The sequence below is a fragment of the Aphelocoma coerulescens genome, chromosome 5 (assembly GCF_041296385.1).
Source record: "Aphelocoma coerulescens isolate FSJ_1873_10779 chromosome 5, UR_Acoe_1.0, whole genome shotgun sequence".
In the NCBI taxonomy this organism is placed as follows: Eukaryota; Metazoa; Chordata; class Aves; order Passeriformes; family Corvidae; genus Aphelocoma; species Aphelocoma coerulescens.
In genome coordinates this window covers 54,352,824-54,379,896 of record NC_091019.1, presented here as the reverse complement: position 1 = coordinate 54,379,896, position 27,073 = coordinate 54,352,824, and the positions used below count along the sequence as shown (strand labels likewise).

The 27,073-nt window shown below is 37.1% G+C and overlaps 1 long non-coding RNA gene across 1 annotated transcript; it reads right to left on the bottom strand.

Moving 5' to 3' along the window:
* Nucleotides 1–572: 572 nt before the first annotated feature.
* LOC138110865 (uncharacterized) lies at nt 573–10,657 on the bottom strand. Its single transcript, XR_011151123.1, has 3 exons — nt 10,475–10,657; nt 9,747–9,941; nt 573–1,105 (listed from the first exon to the last, which is right to left on the bottom strand). It is a non-coding gene; the product is annotated as an uncharacterized lncRNA (long non-coding RNA).
* Nucleotides 10,658–27,073: the final 16,416 nt, after the last annotated feature.

Here is a 27,073-nt window from a genome sequence, read left to right as displayed (position 1 = left end):
TTGCCTGAAGAAAATGGGTTTATTTCATAAAAGCCATCAATATATCCTGATGACTTTTCTGCACTGTATTTCAAATTAGGTGCCAGAATGTTTTCTGAAGTTTCTTCTGGTTCTTGATAAGAATCTTTTAAAATCATGCTTTATTCACTTAAACACCCTTTCCTGAAAGCTGTGCAAATAGCAAGTATCAGACCAAATTCCAGGTTGAATGGTACACCTTTGGATTTTACAGTGATCCATAAGCCCCCTTTTTTTGTGTAATCCTGACAAGGTCCCAGAAGCTAATGTGTGTGCTTTCCACTTTGGCAATATAGGTTCGTCTGTCATGCACACCTGTGCAATGACTGTTGGAGAGATGAAAGCACGGATGAGACATAAGCAGAGTCTGGGTCTACAAAGTCTTTCCTCTTCTGCTTCAGCTTTGCAATAATTCAGCTCTCCATGACTCCATCCTGTTTTTACAGTGGCCCATGTGGAAACACAAACTATTGAAACACTCAGATCCAATTCTGCAGTTGTCTACCTTTCAAGTAAGTCAAGGGAAGCCAAAATGCAAAAATAAACAAAAAGTATCCAAGAAACAAGTTTTTGCATCATACTAAAGAAAAGGATTATAATTTTGTTAACAACAAGGTCTATCAGTTGTCACTTAAAAAAAATAACATTTGTCAAAGAATTACCATCTGGGATAGAGAGTTTTTAACAGTAATCAGTGTGTGAGGAGTCTGTAAGATCTTAACTCCCTTAAGTTTATCTAAGCACTATCACGCTTTTCTTGGATTTAAAGCTAAACAAGTCTATTCTAAGTAAGTATTACCCATTATTCTTCATTTCCTGTTGTACCTGGTATTTCTTCAATTAGCCACATATGTCAAAGCTTGACTTAATGATAGCTAATCTTCAAGCACTGTCTGTTAATTTTCTCTGTCTGTTTCTGGATCAAGACAGAGAGCAGGGAACTACCCATTAGCTAATATATCCTTCAAGCTCAAAAGCAGAAGAACAAAATAGAACGGAGAAGTAGACTCAAATGATGTTTTCTCACTTCTGCAGGAAATAGAAGTCTCTTCTAATAACTTAGTGTCATGTAGTCATCTGCTCCAGCCTGCATGAATTAGAAAGAAACAAGCATAATTATAAAGCAGGAAAACAATAGTCATTTATTCCACTAAAGTCAGAAAGTTGAAATTTTCAGAGTACTTTTTCCTTTTTCATTTTCCCATAGCTTTTCTATAGGACAAAAGAGAATTCACATTTTGGAGAAAAAAAATTGAGGGTAAGAACATGGGAGTTTTTGTTATGAAAAGGAAAGGACTCTTCCAAATTTTTCAAGACTCCTGGCATGAAGTTCACATGAACAAATATAAACAAGAGAACCAAGGTAGTCACATAACTCCCCAAACTACCACAGGGATTTTTCCCCAACTAAGTATTACAAGAAACGAGTAAAATTTAGCAGAGCACAATCATTCCCACACATCTCTTGCAAGCCATTGATATCAACCCTGAACAGCTAAAGTCAAAGGCCCAAAGGCTTACATAACCAAATTAATCCATCTCTTGTCATCATAGGAATCTGTTCTCTGATATCTGAAAGTACAGTGAAATACAAACCTATATTGTGGATTAAACATATATATTTCACATAAACTGCAATATTTATGAAAACACTTATTTGTCTGAAGACTTGCAGTAGCTGTTGCAGTTTGGAGAAAAAGGAAATTAAGGGTCCACAATATATTCATTAAAATTTAAAACGCTAATAACATCCTCTAATTTTTCCTTTCCTTCAGATAACATTTATTCTTATCAACAATATCTCACCAAGAATGCACTTGGCATATGGCAGCAAGACAGGATAAACATGCCCTGCCCCTACCACCAATACAGTTTTACATTCATAAGTGTCCTAGTTCCCACCAGAACAAAATTAATATTTTTACAGTAGCCAGGCTGAGCCTATCGGGTCTCTTGAGCTCGGGATTTCTGGTCTGCCATGTACTGCACTGAGTGGGCATGGCCAAGACCCAAATGTTGTTCGATACCATCTTAGGTCATTGCCAGGGATTGGGAGAAAGGGATTCTTTTTTCTGGCTTCTGTGAAGAAAGGTGTTCCTATTCCTGAGGGGAAAATGTGGCTGCAGTCAGGTCAGGCTTTGAAATGAACATTTTCGTACATGAATCATTCTCTCTTTTTGTACACTTTTGTTATTAATAGAGTTGCTATTAGTGTTTGTTTTCTTATCTCATTGCTGTTTCCAGTAAACTGTTCTTAATTCAACCTGCAATTTTAATCTTTTTGTGCCTTCAGTTCTCAAGTCCATCCCCAGAGTGGGAAGGGAAAGGTGAGGGGTGGTCAGGGGAAGAGAGTGGTGTCTGGTTTAAGAGAGTCTTGGGGGTGGAGGGGTGGGGGGCACTAAATTTGAGGAATGCCATTCCTAAAACCACAACAATAATCCACACATAGACAAGATTTTCTGAAAATAACTAGCAGTTCCAGGTACCCAGCCTGTGACACTTAAAAATAATATGATTTTCAAAGTGCAGATGAGCCTGTGACACTTAAAAATAATATGATTTTCAAAGTGCAGATGCTTAAAGTCTCAAGTTGCCTCCTTCCTTGAACCCTCGCCACCTCATAACTGAACTGCTCCTAACTTATTATCTACATTTAAAATGGTGCTCAAAATCAGTTTCATCCAAATGAATAAAGAAAGCACGCTATTTGCAAGGCAATTTGTATATCATGGCTAGAACATTTAACAGTTAATTTTAAAATGACAGGCATGAGATATTTCTGCCCTACAATAAATGGTCTTAGAACCCCCAATACCAGAAATATGATGGAGAGTTAGAAATCCACACAACTGCATTTAATATAAGTTTACAAATATTGCTGAAAAAATATACCCGCACAGTATTTCCAATATGTTTAATTCTCTTGAAGGGCTGAAGCCAGTAAGTATCTTCAGCTAAATTTCTCAGCCAGTAAAAGATAACTAAAAGTGAGAATTAATAAATACACTCCAAATCAGACTGCCTTTTTTTCTATGAGCCCACTCAACAATATTTCTTCCAACTAAGTAATTCCCATAAATAACATCGTGACTTGCACTAATTAGTTAAATTTTCTCTTCCCCCCGCCGCCAACCCTGCTTTGTGTTGAAGTAGCTGCTATATTGTAAAGTAATTGCTTCAGGGGTTAATCCCTGGCTTCCTTTCTGTCTCAGAGGCAAGAATATACAAATATGTCCACTCTTTAGAATGTTATCACAGTGCCCTCTCTTGTCAAAAGTAAATCAAGAGGGACTAACAAGAGATAAAGGGTGTGGGATTTGGTTTTTTGGTGAGGGGTGAGAGGGGAGGGAGATGTTTTGTTTCGGTTGGCTGTTTTCTGAGTGTTTTTTACACACCAGATTCAAATGTAACTTTCTCTCTGAAGACTCACTAAGCAGAGACACTTTAATGAATTGCTCAAATGTGTTGCTAAGCTGCATACGAAGAACAGACATTCAGGAAACTGACACCAGTATCACATATGTTTCATAGCATCACATTTTATCCTTAACCCTGAAATTCAATTATTTACTTTAAACTGGAACAATAATTGCAAGATTAATCCAAGCCTATGATACAAATTAACTTAATTTGTCTGAAGTTGTTTAGGAAATTATAAACTTTTGAGTGTATAAACAGTTGCAAATGCCGGGAATAATTCAAAGGCTTGTGAAGGGGAAATTTCCATTACAGTTATGTCAGACAAATTTAACAGGAAATAAATATAACTAAAAATGCCCATTTTCTTTTAGCACATAAAACCAGCAGAGTTTTTAACAAAAAAAGAAAACTGTTTTTTATTTGTGAATTCTTCAAGTTAAACTTGCCACAATGGTGATGTGTAAAATGAGAAGGAAGATAGATAACATGGAGTGACACACCTGAAGGAAACAGCTCCCTTTATGGAGAAATGAGGATTTAAGGTATAGTCTTTTCCCCAGGTTTCTGTTGGAATACAGAGAGGTGGACATGATTGAAATTTGCATTTAAATGGAAATGGTTAAAGGTAAAGGCACAATGTTTAGAAAAATGAGAGTATCCATTTTTCTAAGAGGGAGGCATACTGTTATTGTATACCATTAAGGTGTCACAGAGCCTAAAAATGTTTAGAAATATTAGACACTGCTGCAGAACAAAGAACAGCAAAATGCCATTTGGAAATGGCTATACACTGTGAACGAATCTGACCGAATACTACATCATATACAATTGTCTTTAATGTTTTCTGCTGCCATTACCTAATGTGAGTCCTGTTCACTAAACAGTAGAAGATGTATTAGATAGCTTTCTGATACTTTTCAACTGCAATATAATCCAGAATCCATTCATCATTCTATCCTGGTGATTTCTGCAGGTCTTTCTCCATAGGATACCACCAGACCCTAAAATGTTTGCCTGGTACACTTTCTGAGAACACACTGTGAATTTTAACTGTGTCACATGAAAACCCTGATGTGTTTCTGTAATACCAAAGATGAGACACACATTTTGCTGAAGATAATGAAATATAGAATGCAACAAGTCATGGAACTGTTCACATCTTGTGTTGAGTGGAAATTGCCTTAGTGAATATTTGTGTGTGAATTTGAGACAGACACAAGAAAATATTTTCAAGAGGAAAAGTAGAAGACAGAAAATTCTTCTCAGTCTTCCTTTCCCAAATGAGAAGGCAGAAAATAATGCTGCATATGTGTGGACTCTTATTGATACACACAGGCACAAATATACAAGTATTCTTGAGAGGGTAAATGTGTGTGAATGCATGTAGACAATAAGAGACTCACTAAATCATTCTATTTTAAAAGGTTTGGATCTTTTCACATGTAACTTTTTTAAGCAAGTGAAAATGATGAGATTTGAGAAAATTTTGGTGTTTGACATTTTTTCACGATTATAATTTTTCTCCAGCCTTTTTCTCTCACCTCCTCTCACCTTCTCTAGCCTCTTTCTCTCACTAGTTTTCAGTGATGTTAACCCTCTACTTTAAAATAGCATTGTTGCAGCTAAAATCAGAAGGTACTGAAATCTCAGTCAGCAGGATCATTTTCAGAGCATTTCTTATCTGGGAGAAAACAGAAAAGACCAGAGTTGTCTGCAGTAAAGCTCCAAGTAGAAACTAGTTTTAGCAATTGCAGCCCAGTAAAGATCCACATTTACCCCAAATCTACTATCAGATTTTAACAGTCTTTCTTAGCCTTTCTGAAACCATAAAGGTGAGCTCCAACTCACTTATCTTCTTTCTGTACTGACATGAAGAGCTTTCCTGTTTTCCTGACTTACATCATCCTTGAACAGCCTGACGGAGGAGGTAGAAGCTTCCTCCGGTCTTTTCCCACAGATCCAGGTGTCCAAGAGCTAAAAGGTATTTATCTCAAGACTTTGTCATCCAGTTCTCAGAAAACTGGATACAAATATACACCACGGACATCAAAAAAAGTCAGACCAGCACCTTTGTGATTAACAGTTTTGGTCCTTGCACAACTGGTTTAGTTAAGGCTGTAAGGCTGACCCCTAGAATGAGTCATTCTAGGGGTCTATGGAGCTGCAGACTCCTAAACTAGGTCATTATTGTTAAGAAAAAAAAAGGTAGAATAAAGGACATCTTCAAATGAGCTCAAACAGATAGGCCCCCCAAAAGAGTCCACATTTTTATTTAAATGTCATGTATACCCGGCATGAAAAGCCACATAGTTCAAATATATACATCTCCACCATTAAAGATTCTTTTTTTCTTACACCTGTGAGTGTTTCCACTTCCCAAGACTTCCACTGTCTGCACTGTCAGGGACCAAAAATAAAACTGTAATTGAAATACAGATAAGATAGAAACCTTTAATTTACCTTCTCCCTGAGCAACAGGACCTTTCCAGCTGCATCTGATATACTTTTCTTTTTAATGCCTGGGCTGGTGCAAAATTATCTTTAGATAAAATATTTTAGGGATTTAGGGATTTTGTGTGCCTCAGGACAAAGGACAGTGTTTGTGAGAAGATCACTGCCCTCTTTTTAAGACATAATTCCACCCTTATTGAAATTTCAGTGTAACAGAAAAGTATGCCACTTCATTACCATACTATCTGTCGTAGACTGTAGTCACTTTTACTACAGGAGTGCTTGAACATCAACAGCTGAGTGTCAAAAAGGACTGGTAGCAGAAAATGACGTGTATTTTCCCAATAAATCCATTGGGCATTTTTTTTTAAACTTTTTGATTTTCTCATATAAGTGGATGTTTCTAGCACACTACAGAACTATATGCAAAACTTATTCCAGGAAAATAGGATTATGCTATAACTTGTCTGTCTGATAACATTGGGTCCTTCAGTACACATTTGGGAATCGATAAAGAATAAAACCAAAAAGTGCTGAGGAGAGAGAACAATGGTATGATCCCCATTCAGGACTGAAAAAAAAAACATTTCTACTAAAGCATTGAGTAGGTTTGAAATAAACTCATGGAAGCATATATTTTTAATGAAAATATATGTCTGCAAAGCTTTTCAGCTAAACAAAAATACAGACTACAGTAAAATACTGTAAATATGATAAAACCAACCTTGAAGGAATTTATGCTGATTTACAGCGCCTGATGATGCCAATAATTGAAATCTGCATAATTTAATCTATTTCCCAGGTAACATTTTCGGAATTACTCTTAAGAAGTAATTCTATGCTCTTACTTTATTACTTGTTTTATAAAATACACCTCTGCTGCAGGTAGGCTAGACCTTTCCTTCATGTTCTACATTCTGGTTAATAACATCATGGACAATTTAAAGTACGATGCTATGACAAACACCAGTTTGCAGTCTTGAAGGGCAGAGGCTGAGTGATTTAGTAACTGTCTCAGTTCACTTCCCACATGTATGCAATGCTGTATCTGATCAAAACCCCCCTGCAAAGTAGTGGGAAGAACAATACTGAAACATCTAAGCTGAACTTACTTGATCTTTTCAGGTCTCAAAGCCACTATTTCTGATTTATTGCATCTTCCCATTAGATATCAGAGGAGCATCCCCTCTTCCCACCCCCACCCCAATTCCTCTTTATTTCAGATAATAGAAATAAGAATGTTTTCATTACAAAATCTTTCAGGAAAGGAAAATTATTGGTTCCTTTAATTGTGTAGCACCTAGCATAGTAAAGGTTCCTTCTCTGATCAGGCAGCGCACCAAATCCATGAAAATCAAGACATGTAACAAGTGCATGACTCCACTACTCAGGAAAGAAAGACAGGAAATTTCACCCAGCATCTCAGCTGGATGGCTGATGCTCTAGACTGCCTAACAACACAACTTCAATCCATAGAAGAAACAAGAACACTCAGAATATTATAATTTCCCTATTTATATCTACACTCTTATTCCTGAAAATGTGGTCTCATATTATCACTTCCTTATGATGTTTGGCACTGAGTACTGCAGTGTTAGTACCTGGATAACAAATATCCCAGCTGTTTTAACTGCCTAAAGTCCTTCCACAGAAAATCAGATTTCCTCCATTATTCACTATAGCAACTGTGACAAGGGACTAAAAAGTAAGCAAAAGGTTTATGTCATAGTCTTCAGCAGATATCCCAGACACTATTTCAGACAGACTGAGTAAGCACTTCTGCTCAGCCTTCATTCATTCATTCCTCTTTTGGCCATAAAACTGAGGATTAGGATGGAAAGTTATGACTGGAGAAGTCATGCCAAAGCTGTGAAGGAAGGAAATTTCCCTTTTCTTCTGATAAAACCATACAATAAATTATTGCCTTCTTCAAACACATGTAAACTACACAGTTGCATGCCTTACTGTTTAACCTGGATGTGTTGATTTTACAAATATTTATGTATCAGGCCCCCCCCCCCCTTTTTTTTTTTAAATATCAAATGTTAATCATGAATGATATTCTGCACTGGATCTATACTGCTTTGACATTGGGGTGTTTCGACTCCAGGCCTCCACACTTTAAAGTATCATTTTACTTTTTCCCTGAACCAGTCTTTGTTTCCTATTTATGTGCTAATGTGCTCCCTGAACAGTCAAAAATGAGTCCTTGCTGATTATTTGCACTCACTGAAAACTTAGCCTGTTAATAGCTGTAAAAAGAAGGAAAAGATAAAAAGGGAGAGAAAGCGCAAGCAACAATAATAGATAAATAGATAAAGTTGGGGGAAAAGTTTATGCAGAGAAAAGAAAGAAAAAAAGAAAAAAACCCAAATGACAGATTATTCTTCCTCCTGCTGTTTCAGTGATAGCTATTAATGTGTTTTAAAGTCTTCCAGATTGGCCTTAAGAAATCAGTTATCCTGGTCCTTGTTTCAGTAGAAAGACTCATGGGAGCTATTAGCAGTAATCTAAGTTAATAAACTGTAAACTAACTTTTTTTTTTTCAACAGGAGGAAAAAACCCTACAACCTTTGACAAAATAATTGTGCCAGTTATAAAGCAACCAAATGCTGGTTAACAGTCACATCAAGCCACTGGGGTGGAAAGAAGATATCCATAACCAGGCTTCTCCCAATGATACTGTTTGTTTTCTCTTATTTAAAGTGTTCTTTAAAAAAAAAAATAAAATACTTTCTTTGCAAGCCGTAAAATGTTTGAATAATGTCTGATGGTGCTTATCCACTGGCTAAAGTCTCCAGTTAAAATAAAGAGAGGATTTAGGGCTTGATTCACAAAACACTTATCTGCAACTTATAGAACCCTTTCAGTTAGAGAAACAGGGCATTAGCATGCAAAAAGTAACAAGCACTCTGAATCACACTATTTCCTATCCACAGAATAAAACTCATCATGTGCAACTCTTTTGATATCAGCTACGGTTTCTTGCCTACATATGAGAGGGAAACAATATATCTCCAAACGAGGCTGTTTTGGACTCTAGAGACACAGCTCCCCATTGTCAAATATGACATTTTCTTTCCTTCCAGACAGCAGCAATATTGACACAAACATCAGAGATTGCAATGGTAACAACTACATTTGAGGGTACTGCTGGGTCTTCTGATGATCCAAAGAACAAGAAATGGGAAAATTGCACCTTGCAAGCAAACTTGGCCTCTGTGTCTGAGAGGATCATGGAATTAAATTTGTCTTACCTAGATAATTCCAGCAAAATTAACTTTTGGGAATTTTTTTGGTCATATAAAAGAAATTATTTGAGAGTAAAATAAAATTTTGGCAAAAATTTTGGCTTCAGTAAACCATTTTTTGGTTTTCTGAGTGGTATACCTGGGTACTCCTAATCTTTTGAACTTCAAAAGAGAGCTGAGATAGAAGTGTCTTCAGAAAAGGCTCAGCTCCTCTTCCTCCATGCCAGCTTCAAAGGAGGAAACACTCTCATTTTGTGGTTTTGGGAAACTCTGGATGGAGTTTGCTCATTTGGATATCTTGCACAGAGACAGGAGGAGAGAAATCATATAGACATGAATGGAGTTCAATCTTCCATCACACGTAACACCACTTAATGCTGGTCCAGCAGCACATAAAAACCAAAAAGCTTTCAAATATCTCATCTGGAAATTCCCCTGGCACTAATTCTAGGAGGGAGTGCAAGTGAAAAGGTGTTACAAGGAAAAAGTATCTTTTCATCACTAGGGATATATTATTCCTGGCATGACCTAAAAGATTAATTTAGCCTAAAGCAGTTCAAGGAATCCTAAAGACCAAAACCTCTTTTGCTTTCCCAGTTTACTTACCCTTTTTTGTACACCCATATGTAGCCTGTACAGTCAGACTGATCTTGCCTTGCATGCTGCATATTTGACCTCTGTTTGCTGGACAGTGGCTGGCCAGTGTTTGGCCAGTGGTCAACCAAGGGGTTTAAGCAGTTTTCTCAGAAAGAGATGAAGATGGGAAACATTTTTAGCTGGGCTGCACCCATTCTGGTATTCCTGCAATATACAAGAGCAATGAAGTTACAAACTGTTGTGCATTGTTCAATTGATTTACTCTGTGTTTCTGGGACCTACTTACAACCTGGATTTCAGAGCACTGCTGCCCTAAACACAAGAGGTATAAAAGTAACACATAAAAATAAGTGCAGGCCCTGTGGTTCATTAAAAACTATGGAAGACTAATGTACTTCTTTTCCCTAAAAAACCCATGCTTTACCACAGTACATGGAAATAAATGTATTAGAAGGATGGAGGAAATGTTATTCCTTCTTTGTTCAAATACTATCTGTACTCAGACGTGTTTAACAAATTCTTTTGCAGCCTTGGTGAAACACTGTTTAAGGGCATGATACGGCAAAGGAAAATGGTCCTTATTCACTGAATTTTGGCCTTTGACCAACTATTTTTTTATTAGACAGCTACAATAACAAATGCTTTGCACCAAGGTTCTGAGCATAGAAAGTATGTATTTATGCCCTAAATCAGGTAACGGGGCTATAGACACTTAATAGTCAAACTCTTCTGCTTACCAGCCCACTGAGACAATCCAAGCAGAACACTCTTGTCGGGGAAATTTAATATCCAGAGCAAATAAAATAAACTGGCCTACTCATACCAGGGGTAAAATTTTAAATCCACCCCTAGTCATTGGTAAGACTCTTAGTGACTGTGATGGAGTCATGATTTCACTCCAGACACACATGATGTGAAGGACCTGTGGTGACTTGCATGAGTTTAGAGGAAACCGGACGCATCTGCTAAACCAGGGCTCTCCAATTCCCCGCAGCTGCCTTGCATTCAGCTTGACTCAATAGAAAACACATCAAAAGCAATGGGGTCTTTCAACTGGCTGCTTCTGTCTTTGGATTAGGACTACATTGAGAAGGCAGATTGTCATTCTTCCTTACTAAAGTATTGAAAACCTGTCCTTTAATAAGACTAATTTAATACACTCTGACTACTGGTAAAACTCTGGTTATATATATTTCCATCTGGCACATACCTTGTGGAAGCACAGCTCAGACTATGTATCACTCTTCCTGGGGGCTTAATGCTTTGCACTTCTTGTTGACTCGGGCCATTAATGCTAAATTATCTACAAGGGCCCGTTTGTTTTTAAAACTCCCCAGTCTGCAAGTGAGCATGAGGATTTTAAACTCTGGTTTGAGAAGTCCGAAGTTTTCTATGGGGATTATTGAATTTTTACATCACAGCCAATCCGAGGGGTTCTAAAGCCTTCAAACAACTGACACCATATGTCTGGGTACAATGGAATCTACAGAATTATCAGCAACAGCAAAAATGTCTCATTACACACTGAGAGCCACAAACACATAACAAGTATATTGAGTAGCATGTATAGTTGCAGAGAAATTAATCGACTCACATGCATACAAAAGGATTTCTAAAGTGCTAAAAGCATATTTCAGTGAAGAAATGCACTATGCCAGGCTGTGATTTGCAATATAATAAATAATCCTCCTAAAATTCACTTAACTTTCACTCTGCCTAACGTGAGGCTTCACAGATTGTAGAGAATATGCTTTGTGTGACACAATGTGAGAAAAAAAATAAAATAGTTTTTCAGGTCAGTAAAATATCTTCCCAGAATCCTGGTAAATACTGCAGAATGTATTGTATTTGTATTTATTCTGTTTACGTATTTGTTTGTTTGTCACATGCCAGCAGAATTCTACCAAACATTCACCTCAGATACTTAGCAATGTCTACAAAATTATAGCTGTGTTTTCGGGTGGGGAATGCAAAGTGACGATTCACATTTAGAAATCTGGTTTCATGAGAAAAAAAAAAAAGAAAACAGGATAGGAAAGCACTGGCATTATTTATTCACTTATTATCATACAATCTGGACTAAGTCATAGGAAGAGAAATTTTTATGAGCAACTTAAAAATAGTGAGATATAAATGAAAATAATAATAAATGGTAATTAGCAGTGGTTTTCACTGTAATATCTTCTTTTATCCACAATTATGCAGCATCTTAAAGAGACAGGTTATGAATTCTGAACCTTTGAATATTTTATTCACACAAGTGAATGAACAGTTCATCCATAAAAAATGTGGGCATTCCTTTGAATAAGTGCTCCCTAACATGAAATATAGGGTTCTCATTTGGCATAAGAGATGAGCCCTCCAGTATTTCTGTGTGGGGTACGTACTGCTAAACCTTACAGAGAAGATGAGCAATAAAAAGGATAAACACCTTGCAGATCTGGTTACATATTTTTTAAAATGATAAGGGTATAAATTTGAACTGATAGTGAAATGATATCAGATGTTTCTTGAAAGCATGTTAATTTTTACAAATGGTTCAGCTTTTCTGAAAGTTCATCATATTTATTTGTATTTTATTTTCATCATATTTCATTTCACCAGAGGTAAACTTCTTTTAACAATCTAAAGCTACTTTCCAGAAAGTTCTGGGCTAGTAGTGGCTGAGGCAAGAATAATATCACTTGCCTTTTGAACAACAGAGTACAGTAAGCTGTTCATTGTCTTTAATGCATCTTGTGGATTTTAATCATGGCACAAGTCAAAGTTTCTGATTCCACAGAGTATTTCATCCTGTAACACCAGGCAAACCTCTGCCTTTGTCACTGTCACCTTCTATGAGGTGTTATATGAGAAGAGTAATAGATCTGAGCCTTGCAAAAGTCATCTGTAAATTACCGTACAGTTTGTTTTAAAAATTTTTATACTGAATAATTATTAAAATGTATTAGCTAGAATTAGAATTAATTAAATTAAATTTTCATTGTATCTACCACTGATAGGAAATATCAGTTGGGGTCTAAACTGGTCTTACTCATTCACAAAGGGGAAGAAGATAAAAGAAAAGTATTTGTTTTTCTTTTTGCTGCTTTGTCTATCAAAGTCTTAATTTAAGACTTAAAGGCAAGAAGAATAAAAGTGAAGAATACATAAAAGTTGAACCAAGACCCAGAATTTAAAGACCTTACTGCCTTTCAGAAATAAAGTTATATTTCCAACTTAACTGACTTTTCATGGCACAGAGTATGAACAACACTGTACAAAAATGGCTGTTCCCAAAAGATTCTTAAACACAGCTTGCAGCATGGTGAATTTGGGGGAGGTGGAATAATTACCAAGTCTACAGGCTTTTACTCCTAACTGAACCAACAAATCTTTTAAAGTGAATTTCCTAAAGATTTCAGCATTATTTTCTTTCCCATTACCCATTACCCCTCCACTACTGAGAGTGTAAATTTAATTGTTGAAGGAAAATTTTCTTATGCCTAATTGCAGTTAGCAAACCTACTACAAAATAATCTTGAACAAAACATCAGTTCACTCTCAACAGAAAACTGCAGTAGAGAGAAAGTATCACTAGCACCTTATTCATGCTCTGTCAGTGGGAGATGACTTGGGTTGTGCACAGCAATAAAAGTATTCGTCTGAACTTTTGAGACCAAAGGGTTAGTAGCCATGTAACTCACATGGCAAGTCATAGGTGACAACAAAAGGTTCAGTTTTGGCCCTTGACAGTGAAGTAAATGAGTACTCTTGTATGAGAAGAGATGAGTTTCTCTTTGGGCTGGGGACATTTTCTATTTGAATTACCTTTAGGATGTGGCTGGGTTGGCTGCTAAGGGAGCCCATTGTGCCAGCAGGCAGAAGAAGAAAGCTCTGAATGGGCTCCAGTCTCAACACACAACATTTCAGACTCAACACAAAAGATTTCTTTTGTAATGCCAATGGAACAGCTTTAGATGACAGAGTGGCTGTGTCTGAGGCTCAGGCTGGATGCTTTGCCTACAGAGCAGGAAGTCCAGCTCGCTTATCCTCTGCAAGGTGCACATCAAAGGCTCCAGCTTTTGACTGTGCTGCCACACAGGTCAGAGAGATTCTTATGCTTCCTTGTGGTACTGTGAGTGCAGTCTGGCATGCCAGGGATGGATGTTTATGTCTTTATGGGCCCAGCCTCCTCTTCTGTTATTGCCCCTCTGCAGATGCTGGCTTTTCCCTCAGCTCACTACTGGCGCAGAGAGCAGGAGTTTAAGCATCTTCCCACTACAGAATGAAGAAAGAAATCCACCACAAAACATGTAAAAAGCACAAATCTAAAATGAAATCATATTGGAGAAGAAAATTAAACACTATGAGTAGAATTTTAACGTTTTGAAAGAGGATGATGATTTTTCATGCAAAACAGGAATGTACAAGATTTTCTGTTCTCTCATTAGACCTTGATTCTACAAGAGAGGGTCAGAAGGTGAGACACACACTCACAGAGAGGGGAATTTCCCTTACAGTGGCCACAATGAATGTGTTTGCTGAAGGAAATATAAACAGAGAACAAACACCTGCATTTTTTATATTTAAAGAAAAGCAAAGCATAAAAAACAAATCTTAATTCCTTGGGTTCTAACATTTTGGAAACAAAAATTGTTCAGTTCTAATTCAGTCTCTTCAAAAAAGGACTTTTGTTACCAAGGTTACTTTTTGGACCAAAATTAGATATCTGATTTACAGAAATATTTTTAACTATATTGAAAGTGCTGGTGACTTTATACATTTATTTTGAATTTTAAACTATGCTGTCTAAACAGCAGTGTCTAAAAAGTAGATTGCCCTTTTTGCCCAGGCATTTGTGTTTGTCATGGCTGCTAGGATGATTGGTTGTGCTACTGTAATTTAGAAAGCTATCCAAAGAAATGGGAGAGCCATCAACTTTGGTTTATCAAGCTTACTAGAGCAAACTTACTTAGAATGTTGGGGGCTATTCTGAGAAACTGTACATGTAATTCAGACTCTTTCCAACTATGCAGATACCCCATTGCTATAAAGATATAATATTAAAGGATCACAGACTTTTAATATGCTCTTGCCAAATTACTATTTGACTTCTTTTTCATGGCTCTCTGTGGGTACTTAGTATTCAAGGCAAAGTAGTCAATTAGCATGATCACGCTAATTCTATGATACCTGAAGAGTTTCCTAAGTTCTAAAAAAACTTTCAGTGGTGGTGAGTTTTTTAATAATAGATTTTTGAATTATAAATAATCTATTATTTCAACTAAGATTTGCATGAAGACAGAATAAACTTAACTTTCTGGATTTTTCTCTGGAGCTTTCAGAGACCAAGTAAACTCTTGGAAGGACACAGTCTTCCATAAAAAAAGACTTGCAAACCACATGGTAAACTTCTCAAGGTTTGATTTTTCTCCTTTTTCATGCTGCATAATGGAATTGTCTGATATGACATGTTGCAGGTGGAAAATGGTTTCGTGCCTGCTCTTCCCACTAGAAATTGATTCCAATGGATTTCTGAATATGGAACTGAATAAAGACTGCTAATTACCCATTAGATTGCCATTGTGAGACATTTCTTTGCATATGGCACTTCATTTGACTTAGTTTACATTTTCTTTATAACTGTTTCCATTTTCAGTTTATTGTGGAGTATTGCAGTTTTCGCTGTAATCCTAAAGTCCATTTTTTATCTAACTTTTCTTCTTGTACATTTGCATTTTTCCTAGAAGTCTTAAAGAACCACCTGCCCTATTTTAAAAACCAGTATTCAATGTTCACAGTACTTGAGTATCACTCTTTAACACTTGCCTCAGCATTCTTCCCCCTTGTGCCACAAGTGAGATGGATCAAAAAACAAAAAAACCATGGTGGATCTGAACGAACAGGATCAGAGATAGTACCCAATTTGACTACCTCACTTACACATTACCGTCCCCAGGTCTGTGTTTGCTAAATTTTTACTTCCCCTCTGAGAGGTTGGACAGAAATCATGGTGGTCATCCCCTGGAATTTTGTTTTGGCACTGGGTCTTCTTTCTGGAACCATTTTCAGTCTCTACATAGTTTATATGCAGAAGCCAAACAGATGAGCAGCCATGAACTTGCTAGTTGTGTTTAACTCCTCTTTGTTAACTGGAGGATTCAAGTTGTACTGCTTTTTTTCAGTCCAGGTGTTACCAAAATTTACAGCCAGCCCATAAAGACTGCAGCAAGCAAGTAGTAGGTTTCTGCTTGAGAGTTCAGAAGTTTGGACATTCACCCATACACCCCCCCACACCCAATTATCTGTTGCTTGTTTGCATTCAAATTTTAAATTATTTTTTTCACCTACATGCCATTTTCTGACTTGGTTTAGCTGATGTGCTTTTGCTGACTTTCTCTGCCTTGCAACAGTTAAGGAAAGTGGGACTTAAAGCCCTGTGTCTTAGTCTGACCTTGTGTGGTCCAGAGCATTCTCCACACCTGCTTTTGTCTGGAAAAATGGAGGATTATATAAAAAACCTTAGGAAAGGAACATCCCCCATTCAGGCACCACACAGCTCGAGGCAGGGCTGCCCCAGCCACTTCAGACCTGCCTCTGATCCTCAGCCTTGTTAGCTCCCCCTAACAAGGGAAGAACTTGACCCACCATGTTTCAACACCTGATGAGTAAAACAAACAAAATTTATTCTGTGGTAAAATATGCTTGAAGGACCTGTGCTAAACAGGGGTTCATGCCCACGTAACTGTGTATGTTTGCAGTCAGACTGTAATTGTAGGCCTAAACTACACTTCAGTGACTATCACTTGAGGACGTATTTACAAATACTAATATTGCATTTACTAACTGAAGAATCAAGTAAAGAGATACGACAAAAAAGAGGGAAAAAAACCCCTACACGTTTACTTTCCTGATCATAGTTAATGAGTGACACCCAGGGTACAAAACAAAACCATAGAGAGCCACCTTTATCTGCAGAGATAACTTTATGTAGGTCTGTGGTCAAAGCCCACGGGGGCTTTACTCTAAAGCTCACTGAGAAAACACATTCATGTTTTTGATGTCTAACATTGTTACCACATAATATTTCTGGGGCTTTATTTTTTTTCCTGTAATAATGTTCACAGTCTTCACTGATATTTCATTGGTCAAAAATGAAAAGAAGGGAGCAAAAATGAAATAAAACACCGTGGAGGGAGGGAAACTTAAATGGAATGGGACTTAAAAATTCAGGACAACTATGTTTGATGTTATCATTAAAAAAAAAAAAAAAAAGAGGGAGGAGGGAGAGATGGATGACAAAGTGAAAAGAAAAAAATGCAGCAACTCTTTTATGTGAAGATTACATTTAAAAATAACCAACTAACAGTCTGCACTTTTCAAAAGACTGACGTCCTGAAACGCATTTAGATTGATGCAGCCTGAGCCTGAAGTTCTCTTGCTGAGTAAACAGTCAAGTGTTCTTAATAGGAATTGCAGTTTCTCGACATCTGTTGGGGAAAAGGGAATGGTGAAACAACAATTTAGACCGAGATTGGTTTTGTTAAATGCATTTAAATTCCAAGATTAGTGGTGTTCTTTCTTTTTCAATTAGCATTTACTTGCAGAAAGGTTACAGATGAAGGGGCTGAGAAAGAGTTCTTTGGGGGAGGGGGGTTAGCTCCCAGGGCAGTACAGAACACACTAAAACGTGTAACACAGACTAGCACAGGACTTTAACATAAACTTACAACTTATGCAAACGCAGTGCCTTTGAAAAGCTCTGTGAAGGAGCAAAAAAATTAAAAGAACAATAACCGTGACTTCACTTTGTTGAGCTCCTAAGCTGGAATTCATATATGAAAAAATATTATTATTGCCTTTCAAAGGAATTTTCCAGCCCATTCATTTTGCAATTCCCCATGCTGATTAGACTGTGAGAGGAATGTGACTTCTTAGGGGTCACAGAAAGGTAAAAAGAAAAGAGGGTATAAGAAATGCCCTACCTTCTTTCTGCTTTTCAAAAATCAAGCTTACTTTATGACTTTTGTCAAGAAAAGGAAGATTCTTTTAACCCAGTGAAACAGTTGTTGCCATTTTAGGGAAACGGCAATAATAAAAAAACCTGGAATGTTCTGAATTATCTTGCCCTGTTTTGCTCTGGAGCCTATGTCATGTCTTGAGTCATCATTCCAGAGTGAGACTGCTGTAACTGCTTTGATTTCAGTGTAAAGATGAAGTGATGAAGAAAACTCCAAAACATGTATCATGCACAGGATTTTTTACCCCCAGTATTATACCTTTTTCATAATATGGATTTCAATTAATTCTGTCCATTAGATAGAATTCTGTCCTGTAGAACTTGTGACTGTGCTATGCTGCTTTGGCTTTCTAAGATGCTTATCACTGTTCTTTTAAATATTTGGGATCATGTTGTTGTATTTGTTTTCTTCATTTGGAGTAATTTGGGTAATTCCTCTTTTTCCTTTCAAATCCTTACACTTTATTCCTTTGCCACTGACAAAGCACTCAGAGCTGAACAAGAATTGTTCAGTCCCTACTTGAATACCTGAGAAATGTACAGATATGCAAAGCAAGGTAAAACTCAACCCATTTGGAAAATTAAAGAAAAGGAAGGACTGTATAGATGCATCTTCTTTTTCTATCTCTGCAAATTCAAACAATGTTTTAAATACTTCTTCAAAAGCATCCATAAATCAACAGGAAGTCCTCTTGTCTTTGCTGTTTAAATGCAAGAAGGACCGTAAGGGGCAATGCTCATGTTGGCATCAATGCAATGTGTTTGGTGTTCTCTCTGCTGGTAATGCAGTGTCATCCTACAGGAGTTCTGTTTCAATCTGTCTCTGGACACTTAAAACCAGCTGAGATTGATTGCACTATTTATTGATCTCATTTATATTGTCTTGGAGATTTCAACCTAATGCTAATCTGATGAAGTGCAGATGAAGTAGTCTGTGGTGGTTAGCACTGTGTACTTCACTGCACAGAGCCGTTAGAGGACTGGTGTGAACAGAAAGTACGAACAAACAAGTGCACAGTTAGTCCTGTGGAATGTTTCATTCTCCAACCACAAGTAGATGTGATCACAAAAGACTTTACAGGAAACTGGGCTTTGGACCCGTGCTCTTTCAAAGGCAGAGTCTCCCACCCCTTCCTTTCTCCTTCTCAGAAACCTTCACTTTTTTCTGTGTGTATCTCACAGAGAGTAGCAGTCATGTCCTCTGCATTCTGCTTAACACCACGATTTCCAGCAGACCTCCCCATCATATGTAAATGCCACTCAGCCTGCCACCTCATTTCGCTGCCACCTCATTTCAGTATTACAGCTATGCCCACGGTGTGATAGCCTGGTCACCTACTGCAAAGCCAGGACTGTTCAGTGGGCGACAGGAAATGTTTCAGTGTTGGCAGGTCATGCTGGCGCCATGGCAGGTTACACCATCTGAGGACCAGGCACACAGAGCTGTGGCTTGCTTTGGAAGAAACAAGTAGCTTTAAGTAACTACAGCTTTTCTTCTGCCTCAATCTTGATCCACATGTCAGGACTCTTTATCTGTTTTCTTATAACTCTTATCACATCAAAGGTTTAGTTAGGCAAGTTTTACTCCTGCAGCTAGTTTCACTATTGCTAGGTAAAATAAAGGCTGAAAGTTCATCCCTTCAATTATTTTGTTCAATGCAAATAGTCAAAATAATTTGCCAAAAAAAAAAATTCACAAAAAAAAAATGGAAGCTGTCAAGTCCTCTGTGTTTGTTTTAAGTAGAACTAGTCTGTCTCCTCTTAAAAAAAAAAAAAAAAAAAAGAAAAAAGAAAAATCTTTAAGTAAGGCTGGGGTGAGCTCTCAATTTCCACGTAAAAAGAAGTGCTAAAGGAACTGTACCACATCAGCTGTATCTCCGGGAGGTGCTGTGTTGCAGCTATATTGTTCACACACATGTTTTTTTAAACTTCTATCCTGTCCTGGGTGCAGTAGGATTTATATAAGGAGCAAATCATAGTGTACAACATTTCTGTCCAGACATTGTAGGGAAAAGGCTATCCCTGGTTTTACCCATTTTCCTACCCTGGAACAGACAGTGTAGGTATTCAACCACTACAAAAAGGACAGCTACTGTTTCAGATCAGGTAAGTTCACTCACTGCTTTAAAGTGGACTTTTAGTAAGGTCTCTGGGTTGAGTGAGCATGTCCAAGATACAGTGCAGTCTATGGAAACATTCCATTTTATATCATACCAAAACACTCTGTGAATAATCTAAAGATCTAGATGAACATTGATAGATAAATATTGCTTTGCAGGCAGCAATCTAGGGGTTAGCAGCACGGCATCTGGTCCTTCTTGGACAAGAACAGTGAGCAGTTTTGGATTTCTTCCTGCCTGGGAACTAGCTGAGCCCCAGAGATGTTCCTGCAGCTGGGGAAGGACATGCTGCTGGACATGAAGTATTCTTACCAGTAGCTATGGGGATCAAGTCCTGATCAGGTCAGCTTTACTCATTTTAGACATACTGGGAGTCCTCCCAAGTAAAAATTACCCATGTGCAAACATACTTAACTTTTTCTCAAGCCAGTGGCTCAAAAGGAGGAAATGTAAAGAGCGGAAAGAGGAAAAACAGTTTTCCACATAAAGAAGGAGTTCCAACACAATGAATTACAGTTCTTTACACAGATTCCTCTCAAATTAATTGAAAAGAAACACAGACAGAGATGCCTGAAGAGAAGAGGCTGAGGAGGCAGAAAACTGAACCTGAATGAATCTGAGTCTGGAATTTGTACATGTTGTCCCTTTTAGTTTGCTTGGGGCTGAATTTATTGCATATTAAAGGCTTTAATCAAATGCTCTGGGTCATACGAATGTATTTTTAATGCTTTTATGGTGTGGCATGTTCTAAGGAAAAAGTGTCATCCCACATATATCACATTTGTCTAAATTTGCATTCTCCCAGATGGCCACATTTATTGACTTTGTGAAGTTAACTGTCTCTCCCTGCTTCCAGCCAATCAGGGTTTGCTGGGGGATCAAAGAAAGTGAATCCTTTATTGTTCCATCTACTGCTGAGAATGACCCAAAACCAAAATCTTTGACACCAACACCCCCAAATGTCAGTACCAGATTAGCACAGAAAGTTCGTGGCCCAAATTCCATTTTCATTTTTTGCAGTTTCCATGAGACTGAAAAATATTTTACCTGCGAACATGAGCTCTTCTCTTGCTATCATATTATTTTCAGCCTCCAATATTAGAGGTAAAAAAAGCCTATTTCACACCTGATGAACAAACTAACATTCCAGCTATTATTCCAAATATACTAATTTATAATTACGTGAACAAGAACCCAAGCAAATTATGTAATTCCCTGCACTCCTAGAAACTGAACTTTAAACAAATTGCAGGAGAAATTTTGTTCCGGTCCTTCTAAGATAGTTCTTTGCAGCTATCAATCTTTATTAATCAAAAATTCACAAAACTCTATCAAATATATTTCCTTCAAATGAAGCTAAAGGAAAGCGAACAACAAAACGCCCACTATCTAGGTAGCTGCCAATTCCTTTTCTAGTAAGTGTTTAATCACTGATTTTTTTAAGTCCAAGCGTAATAGTATGGAAATTTAATCATCATTTCTATTAGTACAACTGCTTGAGAGGGTCTCGAAGACATTTCCTTTCACTTTAGTTTGCCCTGTGGATAAGTAGAGCACTTTGGTTCTTTATTGATTTGTCTTTTACTGCACTGATCACCTTTCATTTTCAAGCATTCACCTTCCATTCATGAGCATTAAATCCCTATTTAAAAGAAATAATAGAACTGGAATGGTGGCTCAATAGGGCAATGATCAGTGGAAGAACCCAGATGACTTTATCTGGGTCAGAACTTTATTTCATTAGGTTGAATAGTGATTTCTTGCTTTCCCCTGCTCTGTCTCTCGGGTGGTGACAGGCCTTCCCTCTCCCTAAGGATGTGAAGACCAGATGCCTTTGGATAAGAGAAAAGGAAGGGAAAGAAAGTGCATTTGTAAAGGACACTGGTCTACACGTGCAGTTTGCAGCATATAAAAGCCCCCTGTGTGTGAATATGGGCTAACACATCAGCACATGTCTGTTTTGAAATGAAGAGCAGCAGGTACATTTTGACACAAATTCAAATCAAACGTGTGCCTTTGATATCATACTGGCAAAACTCGATCATATGCTTTGCTAATCGAGTGTGCCGAGTCTCCTATGCTTATGTTTTTTGGAATTAAATTGCATGACTGTGCTTTGCTCTGTAAAATGTGTAAATGTGTAAATTATGTCAGGACAGATTGCAAATGCCAGTTGAAGAAATAAAAAATATGCTGCACTCATTGTAAAGAGTGCAGGGGTGTGGCCTGGGAGATGGTGAGAAGGGGTTAATGCCTCCTAGCAAAATTCCTGGAAGAGACAGATTGATTTATTAACTGTTATTTGTATTACCACTATTAACAGCTCAGCTAAGAAACACCAGAAAATCCAAAAAACCCCATTCAGGACTTAGAGCTGGCAAAACTGTACTCTATCAATAAATGTAGAGCCATGGTTTCTACCTGGAAAACTTTGTTGTACGGGAGTCAAGATGGAACAGGTGACTCTAGTGAGCAAAGGCAGAGTGTCTGAGTGAAAATGGCACTGAGTTGTATGTTGGCCCTGTTTCAAGAGAACACTTAAATAAGAACTTAAGACCATTCCCTCTAAGAAACAGCACTTAAGCAGAAGCTTATGCACATTAATGAACAGGAATGTGCACTTGAAACAGGGCCAATATATACAGCTTGCTTGATACTTTATATTTACATATATGGAATTATTTTATCATCTTTTAATGTATTTTAATTATATTTTAAATATCCAATTAAGTTACAATTCCCTCTGCTCCCTCATTGTTTATCTCTTTTCCTCATTCTTTCTCCCTTGAAAAAATTACTTGGGATTACTGTCCACATACTCCACTAGTCTAATGCCAGATCTTATTTAAAAGGGATCCTGAAAACCAAGGATTTTATTTGAAATCAAGGAGCATGCAGATCTCAACAGATTGCTTTCTCTTTCAAAGTTTGATCTTTCTCGTTTTAGGGAGACAACAAATTTCTATTCCCATTTAAATCAGGATCAGCAAGAATTTGTCCCTGAGTTCAGCTGTATTAGCATACATCCCACTGTGCCATGGAATTGTCACCCAGGAGTGATCTTGCGCCTCTTAGATGAGATTCATTTAAATAGGTATCAGATGACTATGCTGAAGCAGATATGAGTTGATTGTGAGATCAATTTAAACATATGTCATTCAGAGCACTGGGAATAAATACACTGATTTTACAGACTGTCTTTTTCAGTTCCAGCTATTTGTTTAAGTGGGTCGCGTTTAACCCAAAGAGTTATATAATCATTTCTGTGCCTTTATTACTGAATGTTTAATATTTTATCATCAAACATATTTCGTGGTGATGTTTGAACTTTTCACTTTGATGGTCTGAACTTCAGAACAATACCTTTTCAAGAAAGGGAAAAATCCTTTAAAAACAGTGGGGAAAAAAAAGTATTCCAAGGAAAGGCCATCTGCTATAAATAACTCTGACTAGATGCAACCTAGTATTACCAAATTTCTAGAAGCTACAGATTAAAGTTTCTCAAAGTTTCTTTTTCAAACAAGGATGTGTATGTCTCTATGTGATAATTTTCATTCCCCCAGGAGCAGAACAGACTTGCTGCTTCACAATGAGCTTCCAGATTGGTGCAAAACTCCTTCACACAGCCAAATGTCCATTTGAGCACCTAGACATATGACTTGATTCTGCATTTGAGAACTTGGATCCACACAAAATTTATATTTATTTGTGTAGTACTAAGATAGAATACTTAATTGTAAGCTGTGGAGGTTGAGGGTAGCATATGCAGCTTACAATTATACAGTGTAAAAAATGCTCAAGGACTGTCCCTCTGCAGTATTAAAAGCCTGGGTATTGTCCATGGCTTTCCACAGTCCTGATATTGGAGTCATTTCCATACATTTCACACAAGAAAATAAAGAAAGGAAGAAAATATGAACTATCATTGTAAAAAAATCTAAATATGTTGAATGTGTTAGAACATCCTAGATGGGAGTGCTGCAGGTCTTGGAGATAGACTGGAACTACTGAACATATGTCACTTCATTTCCAGTAACTGATGAAGAAGCTTACAACTTCAGGTACAAAAGAGGCTTCGTCCTCTTCCTGCATGCAGTGTGCCATCAATCCAATGGTCTGACTGCTTAAAGACCAGGTGCTCCTTCCCATCCAGTTAACACGGGGAAATTCCCATACCATTAGATTCAATTAAGGTAAGGTGGCCCTGTTGTAATTTACCACACCACTATATATATTTCATCTTTTATCTTCAATTTAGGTAATGTAACAATCAAGCTGACTGACTTTCTGAAATACATGATTATGTGAAGAATATTTCATCACAATTTCATAATGTCAGGTGTTTTCCTTTAACCTCTGGAGTCTGATTCATATTATGGCTTTGGTGATTACATATTGCCTATGCCAAATCCTGTCCTATCATTATGAAAGGCTATTTTTTTTTACTTTATGTCTTAAACCTACTCTGTGGTGCTCCTCTCTTGTTTCACTGGGGTTCATCAGCTACCTTTGGAGTTAGCTTCATTTTAAAAAAGGAGTTGGATGAAGGTGATGGGAATACATGAGAAAATGTTATGTCACAGAGATTATCTGAGCTACTATAGTAATAATGTATTTGCCAAGGATGTCTACTTAGGAAACATATTCTGGAACAGAACATTTGAATAAGTTCAAAAGGGTCTGCATCTTTTTAGTCAACCAAAAATGGTTTAAGTAGAGAATTTAAAATATGAAAAGAATGGAATTTCCTTCTTGGGAAAGATTCTGAAAATCTGGATATCAATCAAACTGCAAAATCTTGCAGACTTCAAGAACTCTGAGAAGGACAAATTATGTCAGCTTGGTCAAATAATTTAATTTTTATATTTTTATATTGTAATTATGTGGTGGATTGTGACAGAGAAAATAAAAAATATTTTCTAAAATGCCACTTTGAAATTAAAGAACAGAAATGCTTTGGTTTGAGAGCATTGTGATTTATTGGGATTTCCACACTTTTATTTTCATGCAACTCCACATGCTTGTATATTCATCTTCTTTCACAAAGCTTTATATTTCAACTGAACCACATATTTCAAGAGAAAATAATATTGTTTCTTATACCCATGCTACTGTGAATCACATTTCCTGTATTTTCTACAAAATCGAGCATAATATTTGCCTTTGAAAACCTGACTTTTTATTTTGATGGTTAACTGATCCCATTAGAATATTTGGCCCTTCGGTCACAGGTCTGGCAACATCTCTCTCTTCTCAAAATGCCATTTCAAATTGCTTTGACTAACTTAATTTATTGGTGTATTATTATTAACTAGGAATATCTACCATGTTTTGTCCCTTGATCAAAATCATTAATTTCTCTTGACAGCCTTCAGGTGGCACTGAAGATGAGAAGGAAAAAAAAGGGATATTTTTCCGCCTTGTAATTACAAACCTATAGCTGTGCTTTAAAGAAAATTTGGTTCTGTTGGTATGATTTAACTGAAAGGAACTATATGGAGTTCTGTGGCTTCACATATGCATTCCCATACATTCCCCTACAGAAGATGAAACATGACACTTCCTTTGTAAAGGATCCAAGAATCTTGCCCCTAATCCATAGATTTCATATGTATGTAATCAACTTTTATTGGTTTTGTGAGGATGAAGCTTCCCCTTCCAATGTGAGCACAATACAAACTTTGACAGTGTCATTAATAAAGAACTGTCTGGCTCAGACAAGCAGGGGAAGTTTATATAAAGCTTTTCTCCCTGTGCTTTCCATGATATTTGTGTAGTGCACTCTTGCTATAGCACACTTGCTGTGTCAGACCCCAAAATGCAAACTGCTTGGAAAAAGAGAAAGCTGGTGCTGTAAAAAAACCACAGCACAGCTGAAAAAAGTTGAGGATTTCCTAAATATCTTTTTCTCCTGCTGATGGTAAAAACCTTTCTGGTCACGATAGCGAGCCTAATGAAGACAATGGCAAAGAGCCAAATGATTACAGTGGCACTAAATCAAGCTGTTTGATGGGCAAATTCTTAGGATTGGTGTTTTGAAGCCTTGATGGATTTTCTTCAGAAACTCAGGCCATTATCTGAAGACCAGAGGCACCCAGTTTGGACATTCAAGCGAATTCGGGGCTCTTTTTACCATAAAAAATGCAATCCATCCTTTCAAACTCAGAGGCAGTCAGAACCATAATGACAAAAATGACCCCAAGATTTTTTGGAAGCAAATATTCTATTTGGGTTATAATTTTTCCTGATCTCCAAATAAAAAATACCAGGCACTGGATACTGTTGTCAGCAAATGGTTGTTTGAATCATAAGCCAATAAAAAACATAGCAAAGAATCACTTCTGCTTTCCAACAGAACACACTATTTTCCTTTCACAATCACTAGGATTCTAAAGCTATTTTACTAAATACTAACCACATTTAGGTGAAAAAAAAAAACTTTAATAATACTCTCATCTCCATTGAAAAGTAATATTAATGATTGTTTTTTGCATAAGCAATCATATAGAAGTCAATCAAGTAAAAGATTGTATTTTGGAAGAGGTCTTTCTAAGTTATATTTTCTTGCTTTTATAAATAACTTTCTGTGTTCTAAAGATCATAGATTTCATGGGTAATGTCTTCACCAGCGCACTTACTGCACTTACAATGTATAGCTTCACCACAGCACAAAGTTGGATGTTAATTCACAAGCTTCTTTCTGAATATTTTTTTAAAAAAATATCTTCATCTTGAAAATTTTTGTGGAAATATAAATTTATTTAGTAGAAAGCTGTATAGATGGACTCTCTTAGATACAGTCCCAGTGTTTAACTGCTTTTCTTGTGAAAACTTTTCTTTATATTCAGTTGAGTTTTCCCTTACTCTTAAGTCTCTCATCCTTCTGCTGTAAGTCTCTGAGAAAAAATTCACTTTGTTTTCTCTTTCTTCCCTTTAGCTGCATCTGAGCTGCATGTGTGCTCTAGCTGGATTCCCTCTTTAGCCTTTTCTTCTAAAAGTTTAACAAAAAAAGCTCAATTAGCACCTCGTCATTCATTATCAGCTCCATCCCCTTAATTAGCTGAGTGACCCCTCCACAGGTTTAGTGTTTCCCTTCTGAAATTTTACCTTGATTGAATATACAAGCACAACTACCATACATCTTCACCACCTGTTTCAAAATTATTAATATACTTCAGTTTCTCTGGATACCCTTTTATGATCATTTTCTTCAA